Source organism: Pongo pygmaeus, chromosome 4 (genome assembly GCF_028885625.2).
Source record: "Pongo pygmaeus isolate AG05252 chromosome 4, NHGRI_mPonPyg2-v2.0_pri, whole genome shotgun sequence".
Classification (NCBI taxonomy): Eukaryota; Metazoa; Chordata; class Mammalia; order Primates; family Hominidae; genus Pongo; species Pongo pygmaeus.
In genome coordinates, this window is record NC_072377.2 from 90,208,563 (window position 1) to 90,227,426 (window position 18,864).

An 18,864-nucleotide genomic window follows, 5' to 3' on the forward strand; every position below is an offset into this window, starting at 1 on the left:
CTTTCTTGATTATCACAAATGTGTTTATAAATTCCAAAGCAAGTAATCTGTTGTTGATTACTTCATTCTTCTTCCTGAAACCCATAAACTTAACAAAAAAAGCAGGAAAAGAAATTTCATCTTCAATGAACCCAGAGGCCAGGAGCTTTGGCTCATGCCTGTAATCCCAGCGTTCTGGGAGGTCAAAGTAGGTGGATCGCTTGAGTCCAGGAGTTCTAAGAACCAGCCTAGGCAATATTGCAAAACTTCATCTTTACTAAAAAATACAAAAATTAGCTGGGCACAGTGGCACAAGCCTGTAGTCCCAGCTACTTGGCTGAGGCAAGAGGATCACCTGAGCCTAGTTAATTAGGTGAGATTCACTGCTGAAGCTGAAGCTGGAATTATCACACCCAAACATATTGCCACTAAGTATTAGAACTATGTCAGAGTGAACCGTAGGGAGAGAGTTAACAAATGATGACTGCATATGGAATGCGAATATTCTTCCAAGTGCTTTCTGTAACTAACTTTTTTCTCTTTTTTTCCCATTACACTTATTTTTCTTTCTTCCAGCACATCAACTCTAACTTCTATGTAGCTTGATACTAAACACATTGTTGGTTCTCTGGAGAGACAGAACCAATACGATATATGAGAAGATTTCACAAGATCGCAAATGTGGAAAAGTCCGACAATAGGCCCTCTGCAAGCTGGAGAGCCAAAGAAGCCGGTAGAGGTAATGCGACTCAGTTAGCAAGCCTCAGACCCAGAGAAGCCCACTGTGCAACCCCCAGTTCAAGGCTGAAGCCCCAAGAGCCCCCAGGAGGCTCTTGGTGCAGGTCCCAGAGTCCGAAATCCAAAGAACCTGGAATCTGATGTCCAAGGTTAGGAGGAGTAAAGCGTCCAACTCCAGAAGGGAGGAAGAGACCAGTGAGAAAGAAAATCTGCCTTCCCAGTTTGTCCCATTGAGGATACCAGTCATAGGATGGTGCCTGCCCACACTGAGGGCGGGGCTTCCTCTCTCAGTCCACTGATTTATATGTCAGTCTCCTCTGGACACCCTTTCATAGACACACCCAAACACAGTGTTTCCTCAGCCATCTAGGCATTCCTCAATCCAATCAAGTAGATACCTAAAATTAAGCATTACACAGTCAAATCATAAGTAGAATGTTGTGGGGGAGAAGGAAGCATATACTATCATTGGACTCGTTGTACTAGTTTTGAAGGGGTAAAATACATTCCAATGACATGGTTCCCAATATCAGAGCTGAATTCATGTTCTTTTGACAGGAACATTGGGTTACTACTAGTTTTAATGTTCCCATCACTGGAAGTTTTAGGAATGAGGACAATGCCTCAGGCACTATCTTCCTGTTTTCACATCTAAATGACTAGACCTATCCTTGACCCCAAGTGGTAGGCTCATGACTTTTACCATCCCCAGACCACTTCTCTTACCTGTGTCCAAGCTCCCAAATCCTGATGTTTTCTTTTGATCTCCATACTTCCTTTTCCTCCATACTCAAACTCAGTCAAATGAAGTTTTTTAATGCCTATACCATTTTTTAATGCCTATACCATATTTTTCTCATTTTTACCTGAAATTCTAGTTTAGTCTGCATCATTTCTCATTTTAATTGCTCTAATAGGTGCCAAGCCAGCATCCAGGATTTAAGCCTTCCCTAACCCGTTCTGATGCACAGTGATAATATTTTAAAAACTCAAATAATCACACCTCAAATTATGTTCCTTCATGTTTCAATTTCTCCTCATTGCCTATTACCTAAATAAAGCTCATCACACTTCTTAGCCTAACCTTCACATCCTTCTTTAATTTGGCTTCAATATACCCTTCTAGCCTATATTCCACTGCCTTGCTTACATAGTCCACTATTAGCAAACAATGGCTCAGCATTGTTTCAGATACCCTGCTCTCCAGTCTATGTCTCTAACCATAGTTTTTATCCACTTAGAATGCCTTTCCATTATCACTGCTATAAAAATTCTAACATTTCTCAAGGACCAACTTAAATGCCATTTCTAGACAATAAATTAACTAACCCTCTCATTCAAACTGAAACACTTCCTTGTTTATACTTTCATAATTGTCAGAAGTATCCTTGTTATGGCATTAATAAGATTTTTGTTTATTCTACATTTTATTTTATAGCCTTTATATTTATTGCTATTCGTCTTATTTATGTTAATTTTATAGTTTTGTTATTTGTTATCTTTTTACTAGTCACAAGATCTAGCACAATACCTGTACACATAAGCATTTAAAAAGTAAAGTTTTATGTATTGTCTAAAGAGGAGATAGATATGTGACAATATGCAGTACTTTCTTTATACTTTTATATTTTTTAGCCTGGTAAACCTATCTACTTGGTGAATTTCCTTTGGTCTTCTTTTTACAGTTAATAAATGAAATGATGGGTTTTTTTTTAATGTGGTTCAATACTTCAAGGAAAACAAAACCTCAACTTTTCCTAGACTTAAACTTCAAAAGTAACAATATAATATTACTCTTTTAAATTTTCACCTCCAGCAAAGAAAATCAGTGTCTTCCAACTGATGGGAGAAAAAAACCCAAAAACTAAAACTGTTTTTTTTTAATTTAAAGGTTTTTTAATATCAGATTTTAAAATAACAAAAATATCAGACTTTGAAAACTGAACTGTATGTTCTTAAATACATGCATATTTCATTTATTTGAGATCAAGAGTAAGTCTGTTTTACAAAAACATGATTCGATTAAGAATTTGAATATGGAAATACCTGTTAAAGTAGGACATAGTGGCATTTTTTATTAATGACCGTTACACTCTACTCATGTAACAGCCTGTGAACCTTAGTTATAAGTCCAAGTCTTTCTTGTGAATTTCTACTGTATTTTTCTCCATCTAAACTGGCAGTGATAGAATAAACGTATTATATACCAAATAGTGACTTTCAATATATAAGCAAAGCACTATCCAAATTGTAGATGGTACAGAAGATAATGGGGAAAAAGTCAAATATTCCAGTCCTAGGTAAAAAGGTATGGTTTCGGTAGTCTTTCTTCAACACTCTTCTGCCTACCACACATACCTCTCCAAGTTAGACACCTACTCTGGCTCCATCAGCGATCTGGCCACCATCATCTCTATTCCAAGTCAGCTGTCAGAATATTTACCAAGTTACAAATAAACATCTTGATTTATTCTTCTCTCTAAAGTACTTACTTTAAGAGACTTTGCTTCTTAACCCAAATAAATGTCTCAAAAAAAAGGAAGATATTGGGCATGTCCTAGGAAAAAGAAAATGAATTTTGGGATCAGCTTTTCCAAAGCAGCAAAATCAAAATGGTATAGATGTTGAGGGCAGTGGCTCACACCGGTAATGCCAGCACTTTGGAAGGCCAAGGAAGCAGGAGTGCTTGAGGCCAGGAGTTCAAGACCAGCCTGGGCAACATAGCAATACTCCTATCTTTACCAAAAAAATGTTAAAAATTAGCCAGGTGTGGTGGCACATGCCTGTTGTCCTAGCCACTCGAGAAGCTGAGTTTGAAGGATTGCTTGAGGCCAGAAATTTGAGGTTACAATGAGCTATATAACCTTAAATTCATGCCACTGCACTACAGCCTGGGTGGGGAGGCAAGACCCTGTTAAAAAAAAAAAAAAATACGCTGTGTACTCCTGGTGTTATTGGTCATGCCTCTGAAGGAAAATATAGGCAATAGAAAATGCCAGGACTTGAGATCTCAGAATTCTACGTCTAAGTCATAGCTAGACACCCAACACAAGGTTAATACATACTGTGTTGCTACTAGAGTATCAGCCTCCATTTTTTTGTTATTTCTTCCCTTGTCAATTTTATTATAATACAGAAATATTCAATATCTTCTTTTCTCCTCTTCTTCTTAAGCAAATGCAGGCTTCCCTACTTGGAATTTTTATTTTCAAACCCAATTTACACAACTGCCACACAGAACAGTAAAAACAAAGAGGGAAAATTCAAAGATATTTAATTCTTTTGCAATCCTACCAAAGATTCATTCACCACAAAATCTTATGAATGAAATTTTGTTCTTGAATCCTAGCCAAGTTCTTCTATTTTGGAAACTGAATAAAGGATGAGATAACTGAGCTTTCTCTAAACATTAGAGCATGCTTTCTACATGTTTGCATTGTTAATAACAAGAATAATAATGTTTATTTATCTAGGGCTCAATTGCATATTAGGTACTGTTCAAAAGACTTTGCATATGCTATCTCATTTAATCATCACAAAAATCAATGAGTTAGATACTATTATTATTCTCATTTTACAGATACTTGTCATATCTTGCTCAAGCATATATAATAGTTAGAGAGGAGTAGAGTCAAGACTCACAGTTAAGCTGTACAGTTCCAGAGTCCATCCAAGGCCCTTCCTAATTATGCTTGAACACTTTTCTCTTTTCATTTGATTTTTGAAACACCTCTGTGACAGAGTCATGGGTGAGTATTTTCATTTTGCAAATAAGAAAACTGAAGCTCAGAGGTATTTGGCAACTTATCAAGTTTTAGACTGTATTTTTCAATATGATATCCACTATGTGTCTATATAATTAAGTTACTTTAAATATTTGGTCCCTCAGCCACATTTCAAGTGCTGAATAACTCTATACAGCTAGTAGCTACTGTTCTGAAGAGTACAGATATATACCATGTCCATTATTGAAGAAAATTCTACTGGATGTCACTTCTTTCTAAAGTACGTCCTTTGTTTGTATCAACAGGAGCAGGAAGATCTTATCCTTAAGGTCCAAAGGATTTACTGAGATAAAATACTTTATGCACCTGCAGCACAGCCAAAGTATTGGTAATACAAAAGAAGAGCAATTTATAAAGTTAATGCATTTTAATATAGTAATCACCAGCTTCATTTTTAAGCTTAGATTATACAAAAGGAACAATTGATGAAAGATCAGAATTTAAAAAAACAAAATTATAAAGCATAAAAGAGAAAAACTGTCTAGTTCAATTTGGAATTAACCTAGAATCATAATTTTTTTCATTAGCATTCAATGTATTAAGCTAATCTACTCTGTAGAAAAAAAAATCTAAAAATTGGTAATCATATTCTGTAAGTTTTACAATGTAAAGTTTCCAAAGTTGTGAAAAAATTTAAATAATGGTTTGCATTTTACTGGTACATATGCAGATCACTCAATAGGAATTCCCTAAACTGGAAATAAGGTGCCCCTTTTTATAATGAAATCTATGGATTTAAAATAGATTTCTTTACGTAGATATTTTGTGCCCTTTGATCAGTGCTCACCACTTTCACGAACACTTGACTAAAACTAAGGTGATGTAGACAGTAATGGCCTTACCTGTAACATAAGACCCTATTTCCTGGAAATTTTAATTTGACACAAAATACCTTATCATTAATTTACTGAAATCAAATTAATTTAGTAAACAAGTGAAGTAATTTAGTAAACAAGCTGGTGCTTCATTTTAAAGACAATATATCATCCCTTTAAGAAAAGTATGTAAGTTTTTGTTATTTGGGGAAAAATCCACAGACATAAATCAGAATAAGAAAGAAAGACAAGAAAACAATTTTGTGCTTGGGACAGGCAGAGCTAGAGGCTCTGAAGGCACAGAATATCAAATTTAAATTTTTATCAGTTTAAAGGGAAATGACCCAGTGTCATATGTAGAGACCTTAATTCTCTCAGGAAGAGAGAAATGAGTGGATTCCTTGGAGCTGGAACAAGTTAGCACTATAGAAAAGCTTTCAATAGCAAACTCTCCAACACTACTCCTCAACTGTAACCCCATCTAGTGAAAATAGCTGAGTTTTGTGGCTCCTAAAAGACAGAGAAAGAATGAGAGATTGGAAGGTGCAGGAAATGGGGAGATGTTGGCTAAAGGGCGCAAATATTTAGTTATAAAACAAATAAGCTCTGAGGATCTAATGTACAGCATGGTGAGCATTGTTATTAATAGTGTATTGTATATTCGAAATTTGCTAATAAATCTGAAATGTTTTATTTAAAAAAGGTATCTATGAGTGCTGTTATACATATATGAAGTCACCTCGCACACTTAAAATATATACAATTTTCTTTTGAATTATATTTCAATAAATTCAAGTGAAAAAGAAGGAAAATAATGAGAGACATAGAGACAGAAGAGAAAAAGAAAATGTGCAAGAGAGGAATCACTTCCTTTTGGAATAAATGGAATTACCAATCTACAGAGGCGAGGCCAGACCAGCTCTGCACATTGTGCATTAGTGAGGTGCAATGGGGACCTTAAGAAATGGCAGGAGGCGGGTGAGCATAGAGGGGAGAGCAATACCTCATGCTTCCTTCCCTTTCTCATGGATTACCTCCCCTCTATAAGTTAGAAATAGGCGTGTACATGAGATGTATTTCTAAAAATAAGCAATAAGAACAAGCAAAATAGTTCATTTACCCCCAAGGAACCACGGATTGTACTTCCAGGTTTATGTTTCCTGAGGGAAATCTTTTGAGCAAAGAAATGAAGGCATACTGCATTTCTGACCTAAGATGGAAATTATTTCTTTAAATCTTATCCATGAAAGAAACCTTGAAAACCCAGGCATCTCCTTTCAAATTCTATTAAAACCATGTTGCACCCTTAAGAAGAGGAACAGTTTTCCTACTTTTAAACTATCCTAGAGAAAGATGCTTCGAGATCTACAGCAGAATAGTTCTTCTAATGTTTTAGAATTTATGCCATGTACACACAATAAAGTATAATAAAATCCTTCCTCTGTATAAACAAGTCTCTCAAGGAGCTCACCCTCTTTGCCTTTTCTTCAGTGAAGATAAGCTTTTCATAGACAAATATCAAATCACCAGAAGCCTTCAGCACTTCATGCTGAGACTCTTCTCCATTTTTTAACATTTCAATTAAGTACATTTTTTCCAGTCACTTCAATGATTTTTTTTAAAAAAACACTCTATGAATAAATTGCAATCATGTAACTTATTAGTTATCTGTAACAAATTCACTGAAATTTGATTTATTTATTTCAAATGTGACCAGGCAATTTGTTTCCGTAATTACCAGATAAAGGAAAGTAAACATTTCCTTTAGGAGTCAATAAACATATTTCTCTTGATTATGCTCTAAAAATAAATGCAAAGATACAATTGCAAATAAAATGCTTAGCTACTCATTTTATTAATTTTGCCATTTTGAATTTGGCAAGCCAGTTTTCCAAAGCACTGGTGTGTGGTAAAAAAGGGCTTATTTTTATGTTTTTTAATATAGTAAGTTTCAACTGATGATTTAGTTCATGGAAATAATTAAATACCAAATTAAAATATGTGGTGAGTAGAAATTGCTAATAGAATATGCCTATCAAACCTGGGGAATATTAGAGTATGCATATGGGTTCAGTTCAGTTAACAGAAAAATTGGATTCCAATCATTTACTCTTGATAGCAATTTTACCCTCTGTTTTTAGGTTCACCTGACATAACAGTACAAGACAAGCTATATTTGCAAAATAACACCTGGGAGCATGCCTTGCACAAAATTCATTATTTGCTTAACAGTTTTATGCATGTCCTGTACATTATTTGAAAAGTCATCAGGTGCACAGTTGACATGTTACTAGGGGATTCTGCTTCTGCATTTTTTCAATGAAAAGTGACACATTTAAAGATCAGAACATAGGAAGGTTTCTTTGCAGTAGTATATCAAAGTAGCTAGGTTAAAACTGGAATGACTTTTCCTCCTTCATAAACTCCTGTCTAATATCTGTGAAAGCTGAAATATTAATTAGCAGCATAATTGTTTGAGGACAGTTTAATTTTTTCACATTAATCCTTCTATTAAAAAGATAAAAGTCTTTCCACACCTGCTCTTCAGACTATTACGTAGTTTCATTAACTTTCTTTCTGGCCAGAAAGAAAGATTATAGCTACACTAATTACCATTAGGACCTCAAAAGATAACCAGTGCTACATGAATAAACATAAATTAGGAAGAAAACAATTTTATGTTCTGATCTTATGCATTATAATAAGGCCACTTGCCATAAAATACCATTCATATTTTTTGGTAAATTCAATCTTCGTTATATTTACTTTGTTTCTATCCGAAATTGTAGAAATAGACATCCACAGCCATCTTCTAAAAATTCACATAATTTGATCACAAAGGGAATTGAAACGAGAGATGTGAGAGATTACAGCAACTTGATCACATGTGTCATAGAGATATACACGACTGTCCTCCTTGCAGTGAATTAATGGTGTCACAACTGTAAACATACAAATCAAGTGACATAATTAAGCAGGCTAATATTTACGTAGGCACTGTTCTAAGGGGTTTACCCATATTATCATTTTTGATATAAGAACCCCCTGATGTAGGTATTATTATTATTAATTTCCATTTCACAGATAAAGAGACTGAAACACAGATCTAGTTAATGGCAGAGCCTAGATTTGATCACACACAGGCTGGTTCCAGAGTTTGGCTGGCTGTGCTTATTACTATCACAATGTTATAGGCCACTGTGTATAAGGCTCATGCCAAACACCAAATGTGGGTATAGAATGTCAAGTCTAAACAATGCTGTGGAAACATTTTTCTAACTAAACTCTCATTGCTGCTTCTCCCAGCATCTATAAATGCTCCAGCTTTGGCTCTGAGCCACCTGCAGAAGAAATGAAATATCCCTGTCTTATTGAAGAATGTTCATGGAACTCAAATTCCATAGAACAGTAACATCAAGTTACAGCAACATTTGGCATTCATAAAAATCTCCCCAGCTAGAAGTCACAGTGCTATTTGGCAAGACATTACACTTTTATAATTTTATTTGGATTAATCAATTGTTTTAACCATAGTGTTCTGAACTTGGCAAGACACCAAAACGAGCAATTGGAATGCTGATGTATTCGTTTTCTATAGCTGCTAAAACAAACAAAAAATAATTTTAAAGGCTTAAAACAAAATTTCTTTAATAACTTGCTATTGCTGGGGTGTATTACTCAGGGTTCTCCAGAGGGACAGAATTAATAGGATATACGTGTATATATAAAAGGGAATTTATTAAGAAGAATTGGCTTACACAGTCACAAGGTAAAGTCCCATGATAAGTCGTCTGCAAGATGAGGGAGAAAGAAGCCAGTAGTGACTCAGTCCAAGTCCACAAGCCTTAAAAGCAGGGAAGCCGACAGTGCAGCCTTCAGTCTGTGCCTGAAGGCCTGAGAGCTCCCAACAAACCACTGATGTAAGTCCAAGAGTCCAAAAGCCAAAGAACCTGGAGTCTGATGTCCAAGGGCAGGAGGACAGAAGGAATCATCTAGCATGGGAGAAAGATGAAAGCCAGAAGACTCAGCAAGCTGATCCCACCTTCTTTTACCTACTTTGTTCTAGCCTCGCTGGCAGCCAATTGGATGGTGCCCACCCACATTGAGGGTGAGTTGTCCTCTGCCAGTCCACTGACTCAATCTTCTCTGGCAACACCCTCACACCCAGAAACAATACTTTACCAGCTATCTGGGCATCCTTCAATCCAATCAAGTTGACACCTAATATTAGCCATCACACAGGAGTCAGTTGTCCAGGCATCATCTAGCTGGGTTGTCTGTTAAAGGGTCTTGCTGGCCTAAAATCAAGGTATCTGCCAGGTCTAAGTTCTCATCTAGTTTTTACTCGAAGTTCTCATCCAAATTCATGCAGGCTGTTGGCAGAATTCACTACCTTGTGGTTGTAGAACTGAAGTCCCTGGTTTCTTCCTGGCTGCTAGCTAGTAGTCACTCTAATCTCCAGCAGTCACCCTCAAGAACTACCCACAAAGCCCTCTCAAACCATGGCAGTTACTTTGTCAAATACACCAGAAGAATTTCTCTTCAGGAAGGATCCAGTTTCTCTTTTAAGGGCCCAAGTGACTAGGTCAGGTCCATGAAGAAAAATCACCATTTTGATTAACTCAAAGGCAACTCAGTAGGAACCTTAATTATATCTGTAAACTACTTTTAACCTGCCCTAATCTATTGGTTAGAAGGTAGTCACAGTTTTCACTTGCACTTAGTGGAAGGGGTATATACAAGGGATTTTGGCAGAATTCATATACTGTCTATTACAACTAGGGAGTGATGGAAAAGAAATTATAAGTTATATAAACTAGTTAATTTAATATAATAAAATAATTGTTTGACCCTTTATATGTGGGTGTTTCAATTCTCAAGAATTTTCCCTTCTCCCTTAAGACATTTCCTACAGAGAATACCAAATCTGAAGAAAGTGTTAGCTCATTCATTTTATTTTGGGTCACAAGTTTTTATTTATCCCAACACTTAACTAAAAATCACATAAGGATGCTTACAGAATGAGCTGTGTGTGTGTGTGTGTGTGTGTGTGTGTGTGTGAGAGAGAGAGAGAGAGAGAGAGAGACTTTTTATCACTTTCTTTTCATACTTAACGTATTTTAAAGGTGTTGAAAGTTATCACATGAACACGGACCATTTCCTGAAGACAAATTCATAACATTTTGACGAACACTTCTTGTAAAAGATAAAACTATTATAAAAATATTTTTAGCATTTGGCTAACTGTATCTTTTGTTTCATCTTCATAATAAATAGCTCTCTTTTCACTAACCATAATCCTATTAGAAATCTCTTTCTAGCTAACACAATTAACAAAAGGAAAATATAAATTAAACACAAGATTATAAATAAAATATTGAAAACAAATAATTTTAATACAAAAAGTTTACTCATTTAATTCTTGTAAAATGTTATCCTCAGTGTGAGGAATCTGAAGCCTGGGAAAGCTGAGTAACTTGCCTGAGACCACATATCTAATATGGGAAAAGAACCAGAAATTGAGCCCAGGGAGTCTGGCTCTTGAGTCTATTTGTATAAACACTATGCCATGCTAATCTTCCAAGTGTAATAGTCAAGAGGTTCTATAACTCTTTAAATTTCTATGAAACTTTTAAAAGGAAAAATAAAACTAGTTGTTTTGAAATTCTCACATTAATCAAGCATAGCAACACATTTTATCCTCAGTGGATACTGAATAACTAAGTAGACATTTCTATGTCTTCCCAGAATGTTCCACAGAACATTGGCTCTGAGGAATACTAAGAAGTTTTACGTGAAAATGATTGAAGCATCCAATATATTTGGAAATCTCTAGCCAAAAATGAAATGGTTTCTTTTATGTGGAACTTCTTAGAACCCAAAATGTACCAAAGTACTAAGAAGAGAATATGATTTGCTCCATTTTTCAAAACTATTAAATTACAAAATTTCCCTTTTTCAAACCTTCTTTCTTGGAGAAATAGCATTTGGCTAAACACATTTTCAAAATGTTCCTTTCAAATGCTGTACACTCTGAAGTCGTTACTTATAAGTGCCTTGAAAGTATTAGGCCTTGGAGAACAATATATCATTTCAATTTGAAGTTTTTATGCCTGACTCTTCGTCCTATGAGGAAAGAAGATTTATCATAAACCTACATATTTACATAATAAATGGAAAATGTTGACTGCCCATGTCTAATATTTGGTGTGCTTCAGTCAGATATTTTAGTTTCAAGCCACAGAAGCAGATTTGGGTTGATTTCAGTAGAAAAGGAATGAATGAAAATGATATTGGTATCTCAGAGAACCACAGGAGAACTGGAGATCTAGGCAGAGGCAATTTAAGAGGATGCTTAAAATGATGCCATAGGACTGCTGCCACCCAGCCACTTCCGATATGCTTGCACTCTTACAAGCAGTATTGCTGCCGCCTTGCAGAGGGTGCTACAAATGGCACTACTTCCACTTTTGTCCCAGAGATTCAATAATCTTTTTGCTTACTCTTACCATTAGGAGGAACTTTCTAGTTTTCGCTTGTTACTTTTACCAGCTCCTGATTCACACTCTGGGGTGGTCCATTTTGTTGGTGGATCCAAGGAAATATCTGCAATTCCACTGAAGGGAAGGTGGGAAAGCAAGTGTCTAACAATTTTTTATTTCAGCCTCCTATCAAAACCAAAAGGTAATGAGTTCCTCAAACTCCAGGAAAGGATCCAAGTTTTTAAACAGTTAAAATATTAGAAATTTTAACCACATGAGGGAGGGAGGAGATTTGATAATGAGAAAGTATTTAATGGGTACAGCATACATTATTTGGGTGATGGATGCACTACAAGCCCAGATTTTGCCACTTTGCAATATAGCCATGTAACAAATTGTGTTTCTAACCCTTAAATTTATACGAATTTAAAGAAAATAAAATGTTTACCACGTGGAAGTACTAAATCTCCTGCATAAATTGAGCTCTGTATGCTTCACAGTCGATAAAGCCTTTGGCATGACGAGAACCACCAAGAAGTTATTTGCAAAGAAATTATAATAACGTCTGGCACATAGTAAGGGCATTAAAAGAGTTTTTAAACTAAAACGGCATAAAATAAAGTAGTCTTCCTACTGATGCTAGTGCCCAAAAGGCAGTAAGAGAGCCCTGAATGAATCAGCATTGGAGAAGCGCAAATGTTCACCAGCTCTCTGTTTCTTGCAGCCATGTTTCCCATCTGGTGAAGAAATGTATGAATGAATTCAAACAATAAAGAGAGACACTGCTCTTAATGCCAGGCTTCATTCTGATAGCTATAGATTTTCCTCACCTCCAGCTTTCCATCTCTTATTTGAATGAGTTTACGGAATTCTGAACAGATCTCTTCTATTTAATTCCAGACACATACAGCATTTGTGCATTTATCGAGAAAGTCTGAGTCCTGTAACAGGAGCTTGAAGATCCTAAGATGTTACGTAAGTTAGATGAAGCTATATGTGTCTAAACACATTATTGTAAACTACAACTATAATCAAGTGATAAGCCTCTGAAAATTTATCTTCTAGCTTATCTGCTTTGGAAAAACAGAGTCCATTTTCTACCCTCATCTCATACATCAAAGTAAAGATCATGATTAATTGAAGCTCGTGTCTAAACATCTAAAACTGGGTTGTGCATTCAGTGGAGTAATTCTTGGCCTCATGATTTATAAATTCCACATTCTAGATCTACTGCCCCTTTAGTCTGGATACAATAATTCTATCTTCATTAGGTTTAGATGAAACTTTCTTACTGACAAATCCAATCAAATTAACAATCATAGAACACATTACATAATAATTTACAATCAAAATCTTTTATAGGAGAATATATTCATATAGGGAATACAAACATTGAAAAGTATCTAACCCAATAAATGAGTGACTATGGAGGATTGGTGACTGTTGGTCTCACTGAGGAAAGAAAGCAAAGTTGGTTACTCCAAGAATATAGCCAAGAACCTGACCATCTAACTTCAGTCTCTTCATATACTTTCTAGTGGCTTACCATTTGGCTACCTTCCGAACAAATACTGCCCAGGGATAAAATCGATGGTGGGTTTATTGGGCATGCATTTGAACTTATTCTCCACCATCTTAAGCAAGAAAAAAAAGATCCATTTTGATGTAACGATTTTTCTTTCTTGTAGAATGTCTCAAGTGCAGGCACAGCCCTCAAGAAAGTAGGATAGTACTCCAGGGGAATTATGTATAAAATCCTTTATAAGACAGTAAAGAATCTAATGTGGTACTTCTTTCATCTCTACTGTTTTGTGCCATACTTCTCCAAAGGAAATTTTTCTATAAAATAACACATTCTAAATTCCCATATCCCTCTTTTCGGACTCTATGGGCCCCCATTATACACGACTTGTGTTTTGGTAGCGTTACACATGGATAAACACACACACACTCTTTCTCTGAAGCCCAGATTTCACCACTACACAATATAGCACAAAATTGCACTTGTGCTTCTTAAATTTATACAAATAAGAATAAAAGAAATGCTCTCCACATGGAAGCACTAAATCTCCTGTATAAATTGAGCTCTGTGTGCATGCTTGCTTTTGATGATTACCTTCTCTGTTGCCAGATTATAGTATCATCTAGTATTAAATATTTTGATTCAGAGCCTCTCTCTTCAGGGAACTTCCTTCCACACTCAGAAAGTGGCTCTCAACTTCACATGTTCTTCAGCAAAGCTTAGAACTGTGTTAAGAGGCTATACTTCTGTAGTCTGTGATGGATCATTACCTCATGCTTGGAACTACAGGAAACAATCCCCTGAATTAAATCCAGCTTCCTGACTCCAGTTAGGAATAAAAATATAGAGATGAGACTGTTCTTTAAAAAAAAAAACTTTCTTCATTCTGCATGAAAGCAATATTCTCAAGAGTTACAGTTATGTGGGAATTACTTTAGCAAAGACAAAGGGGAATTTTAAAAGCCACTAAAGTGTAATAGGGGAAAAATTAAAGCTGCTTTTCAAAGAAAGCTTTTCTCAATCTAAAAGCAGTTACTTAGGAAATTAAGCCCTTTACATATTTTCCCTTTAAATCTTTTTACTCTTCTTCATACATTCCCACTACTTGGATTTCTTCTGTAGGGTCTGCAGTATCCTGAAAAGCAAACGTTTGGCAACTTTCTCTGTGTAATTTTCAATTCATCTGTTTATGAACACTTCCCACAGAAAATGGTTTTGCTGCCTAGGTCTTTCCTCTTCTTTCCTTTGTTAATTTCCTCAATCTAAGTCACATTATTGGCCACTCAAAGCTTGGGCATAAGAACAAGGTAAATATTGTGAAGGGGGAAAATGCTGAGAGGTATGGTTCCTTTAGATAGGATCTCCTGTCTCAGTCTCCTCTATAGTTTTAATTGAAAACATGACTTTTTATTTGCTGCTACTGTCTGTTGGATTCAGAATTTCCTCATGTTATAAGTAAAATATAAATTTTTAAGATAGATCAATAAAACCTAAAATGAGAAAAATATTTACTAATCATCACTTACTCTGAAATGCCCTTTGCCTTCCATTGAAGAAGTAACAGCATTATATAGAGTCGAGCTTAAATTACTTTCTTCTTCTTCTGTAGGCTTGCCAGACTAAGAAGAAAATTTTATAAGCCACTTAATCACTCTTCACTTTGAAATTAGGCAGAATTAGAGGATGCTATCCTTCTGTCATGTTTTTGGCAATACAGGTATTGTATTGTACAGTTTTTTCTTATTTTTTTTAATGCATTAACTTGAAAATTGCTCATGCAGTGCCGAAAACGAGTGTGCAGACAATAAATGTTCTATGAAGAAGAAAACAATGGTCATTTTTTGCAACAATTGAGAAAAATCACTGTGCCTATCTAATGATTTAATGAGTGTATCAAAATTTTCTTTTAAGCGTGTCTCAGGGAGAATTACTGCACACATATTATCTCTATTTGTGTTCTAAATCATTAAAAGAGCTCAAAAGATTACTTCTCAAATAGTATCTTTGTTTGACCGATAACTATTGACTAAGTAATTAGCTAAAATAAACAATTTCAAATCCACTCTCTCATGTCTTATTTAACTAAGATTTATTTTACTCCTTTCTTTTTCTATCGTAAAGTTCAAAACTGAAAAATATAATCAAAGCATGGGACAAATTTTAACGTTTTTCCAAATTTAATAAAAGCAGAAAATACAAATTCTAAAACCAAATGAAAACAAACAGGAATGGAATGTTACAAGTCAATTAACCAATATTTATAAAATTAAAAGGAGAAATAGTACATTTAAAGGGTCTAGTCACAAAAAATATGATTTAAATTAACAGCATTTATAATGCCATTTCATAAACATAGGACTGTGTGATAAGGTAAAATGTGCTGTAGAGATAAATCACATTGAAATTTATATGTAGTTATGAATATAGGCAGGCTCTGGAGACAGTCTGATTTCAAATCCCAGCTCTGCCATTTAGTATCCTCCTGGCCTTGGCATGTTAACTCTCCGTGCCTGAGTTTTCTCATCTGTAAAGTAGGCTGTTGTAATGGTTGTAATGATTAAATACATTTATATATATAAGCCCTAGAAAAGTACCTGACAGGTAGGAAGTGCTATATAAGTGTTTTGTTGTTGTATGCTGTTGCTGTTGTTTGCATTTGCAATACTGTAAGACAATGGAATATAATATTAAAGAAATTTTTATAAAGGAATTTTCATGGTTCATCCTTCTGTAATGCCTAAAATATATTCTATGAAAAAATACATTAATAATGACATATTTTTGATCAGATTGGCTTTTGGAAATAACATTATTCATCTATAATAACAAGAATGTAATATCTCCAGGTTTTATATAACAAGCCATTCCAATCCAAAAAGATACGACATCATGAACAGCAATGGTGGAAAATATGCTTAATTCAGAGAGGACCTAAGATGAATGGATCCAAATTCATCACAAGAGAATGATGCCACATGATGTAAGAATTTAGTATAAAAATGACAAAACTCAGTGTATACTGAAGTGGAAGTTCTAGAACACACTCACTGTATTACACGATTCCTCAAAAGGAGATGAAAAACTGTTCTACATTTGGCCAAAATACATAACTGACCCATCAGGCTGTATTGTTAGTTACCAAGAACAATTCATTGTTATAACCAAAATGGGGTGTGGTCTTGTGCTGAGTCAGCGGTTATGGTATTCTTTTTTTTTTTTCCTCACAAACCCAATCACTTTATCCTTTTCAACTTCTCATCTTCTCTGATTTATTGAATACTGTGTGTTCTTGAGTGTCAGCCTCAAAGTCTATCTCCTTGAAGAGCCTCAAGTGATTGCTACCCTCTCCCCACAGTCATATCCCTCATTTGAATTCATACTGCACTTATTTTCTATACTACTCATTTTCCCCTTCACCTGGGCAGCCTTTTGCTTTTAGCTAACTTTTCGTACACCTATTTATGTTGTAACCAGAAAAAAATATCAGAGATACACTTGAATAGGTTCTGTTCCCCTAATTTATCTATCACATATCCTTGGACATTGTGACCTCACCAATACATGTTACTTGATGAAAGAGTGGAAAAGAGAAATGAGATTATCTTTATTATATTAACAAAGCCTATACTTGTTAATTTTAACTTGAATTATAATATCAAATATTATAATAGCAAATGACTTAACATTTGCTACTCGGTTAATGGCAATAAGGATGTTCTTGAGATGAAAATACTATATATAATTTTCAGAGTGAGATGAAAAGTAAAATGAGAAAAAATGATCCAGTTATTATTAACAAAACTCACTTTAAATAATCAAAATAATTCTTTTATTTTCAAAGTATTATAAAGAAATTCTAGTTGACTGTTCTTAAGATATTTCTATTGACTTCTATAACTGATAGATAGGTGGCAGTCTGCAAAATTATGCCTGCCTTGTAAGTAATGTTCTGCCTTTCTGTCATTCAGCCATTAAATGTCCCATAGCCAGGTGACAGCCTCAGGAAAACACATCTAGTATTATATCAAAGCCTGTCATTCTCCTTGCCAAGGGCCTGACCATAAAAGGTGTCTGAATTCGAGCAAGCTACTGAAATTCAATCAAAATGGTAAGTTTATATTGGGAGACTGAGGACACTACAGATCACAATGACAAAGGGCAAAATTTTATAACTGCTGCAAAGATTAGGGACAAATTTCTCCTAGATATTGTGAAAGTAGTTCCCCCTTTTAATTCAAAATAAACAGAATACTATTTACGATATTGCATTTGTATGTAAAATGTAATATATATGACTAAACAGTCATTATTTCAAAAACTTAGGCTCACTTGAAGGAGTGTGCTACTTATACATGAAAAGTTAAACAGATCATTAAAAAAATTGGAAGGTTCAACAATGAACACTAAATGGGATTTCAGTAAGATAAAGGCAGCATTCTAATAAAAATAATTAAGATATTTTGAAGTAAATATATGTGGGAATATTAGGAGGAGTTATGTGGAGAAAAATAAAATTCCATCCATGAATCAAACTTATAACAAAATAAGCCAAAAATATCATTAAAATTAAACATAAAAAGCCATCAAAGATCAGAAGAAATGTGGCAAAATGTCTTTATAAATTTAGCATGGGGACTCATTTAGAGAATCCATAAAATAAAAGATAGATTATTTTAAGTACATTTAAAAAAACTATGTCACAATAAAAAAGAGTAAAGTCAAAAGGCAAGTAACAACAAAAAGTTTTAGTAACATCCATTACAGACAAAGAAAGATAATCTTTCTAGTAGATAAAATGTCTAGAAATCAAGAAAGAAAAATTAAAACTAAAAAGGAAAAAAGTAGAATAAATAAAAGTTCACCAAAAATAACTTAATAAATAATAAGGACAATTTTTATTTAAGGACCCTTTAAAATGGTCCTTAACAGAATAAAAATCTGTTGGAAAAATATCTTTTACTCAAGATATGAAAAATACTTTCTTTTATAATCATTTTGTTTGATATATCTTTTACATCTTTCTAGATTAAAAGATGTATGTTGATAAAGTTTGCAATTTTTTCATTTCTCTGTTTTTCATAAAACCATAATCAAATTTTGTTGAGGATGAATGAATATTCAGAAATAATATCAGCCAAAAGTTGAGTGGAGATGAAGACAATAAAGAAAGATAAAAATGGAAAAAGTTTGGTAACATTTGAACAAAAAAATTGATGCAATTGAGGACTGATTCAATACGGGGAGATAGCAAAGAGTAAAATAAGGCTCATGTATAGAATATATTAGTGCTGCTAATAGACCATTTGGAAATAAAAGCTGGCTTCAGGGGAATTTGTCAAGTCATCCAGTTTTAAATGTCTAAAAAGTAGCTGGAAATACAGGACACAACCTCAGGACAGAAGTAAGTGTTCCAGATATAGGTGAATTTCATCTAAATAGAGGAAATTGTTGAAGATGAGGGAATGGATGAGATAGAGAAGGAGACAGGGTATAGAAAGGAAAGAACATACATTAGAAAAACATTGTATTCTTCCAACAAGAGT

General features: G+C 34.6%; 1 long non-coding RNA gene across 1 annotated transcript in view; it reads right to left on the bottom strand.

Annotated features, from left to right (window-relative positions):
* The window catches only part of LOC134739594 (uncharacterized), an 86,501-nt gene extending 84,668 nt beyond the window's left edge, over positions 1-1,833 (bottom strand). Inside the window, exon 1 of the long non-coding RNA XR_010126409.1 lies at positions 1,444-1,833. This is a non-coding gene — a long non-coding RNA (uncharacterized LOC134739594). The remainder of the gene's footprint in view (positions 1-1,443) is intronic.
* Positions 1,834-18,864: the final 17,031 nt, after the last annotated feature.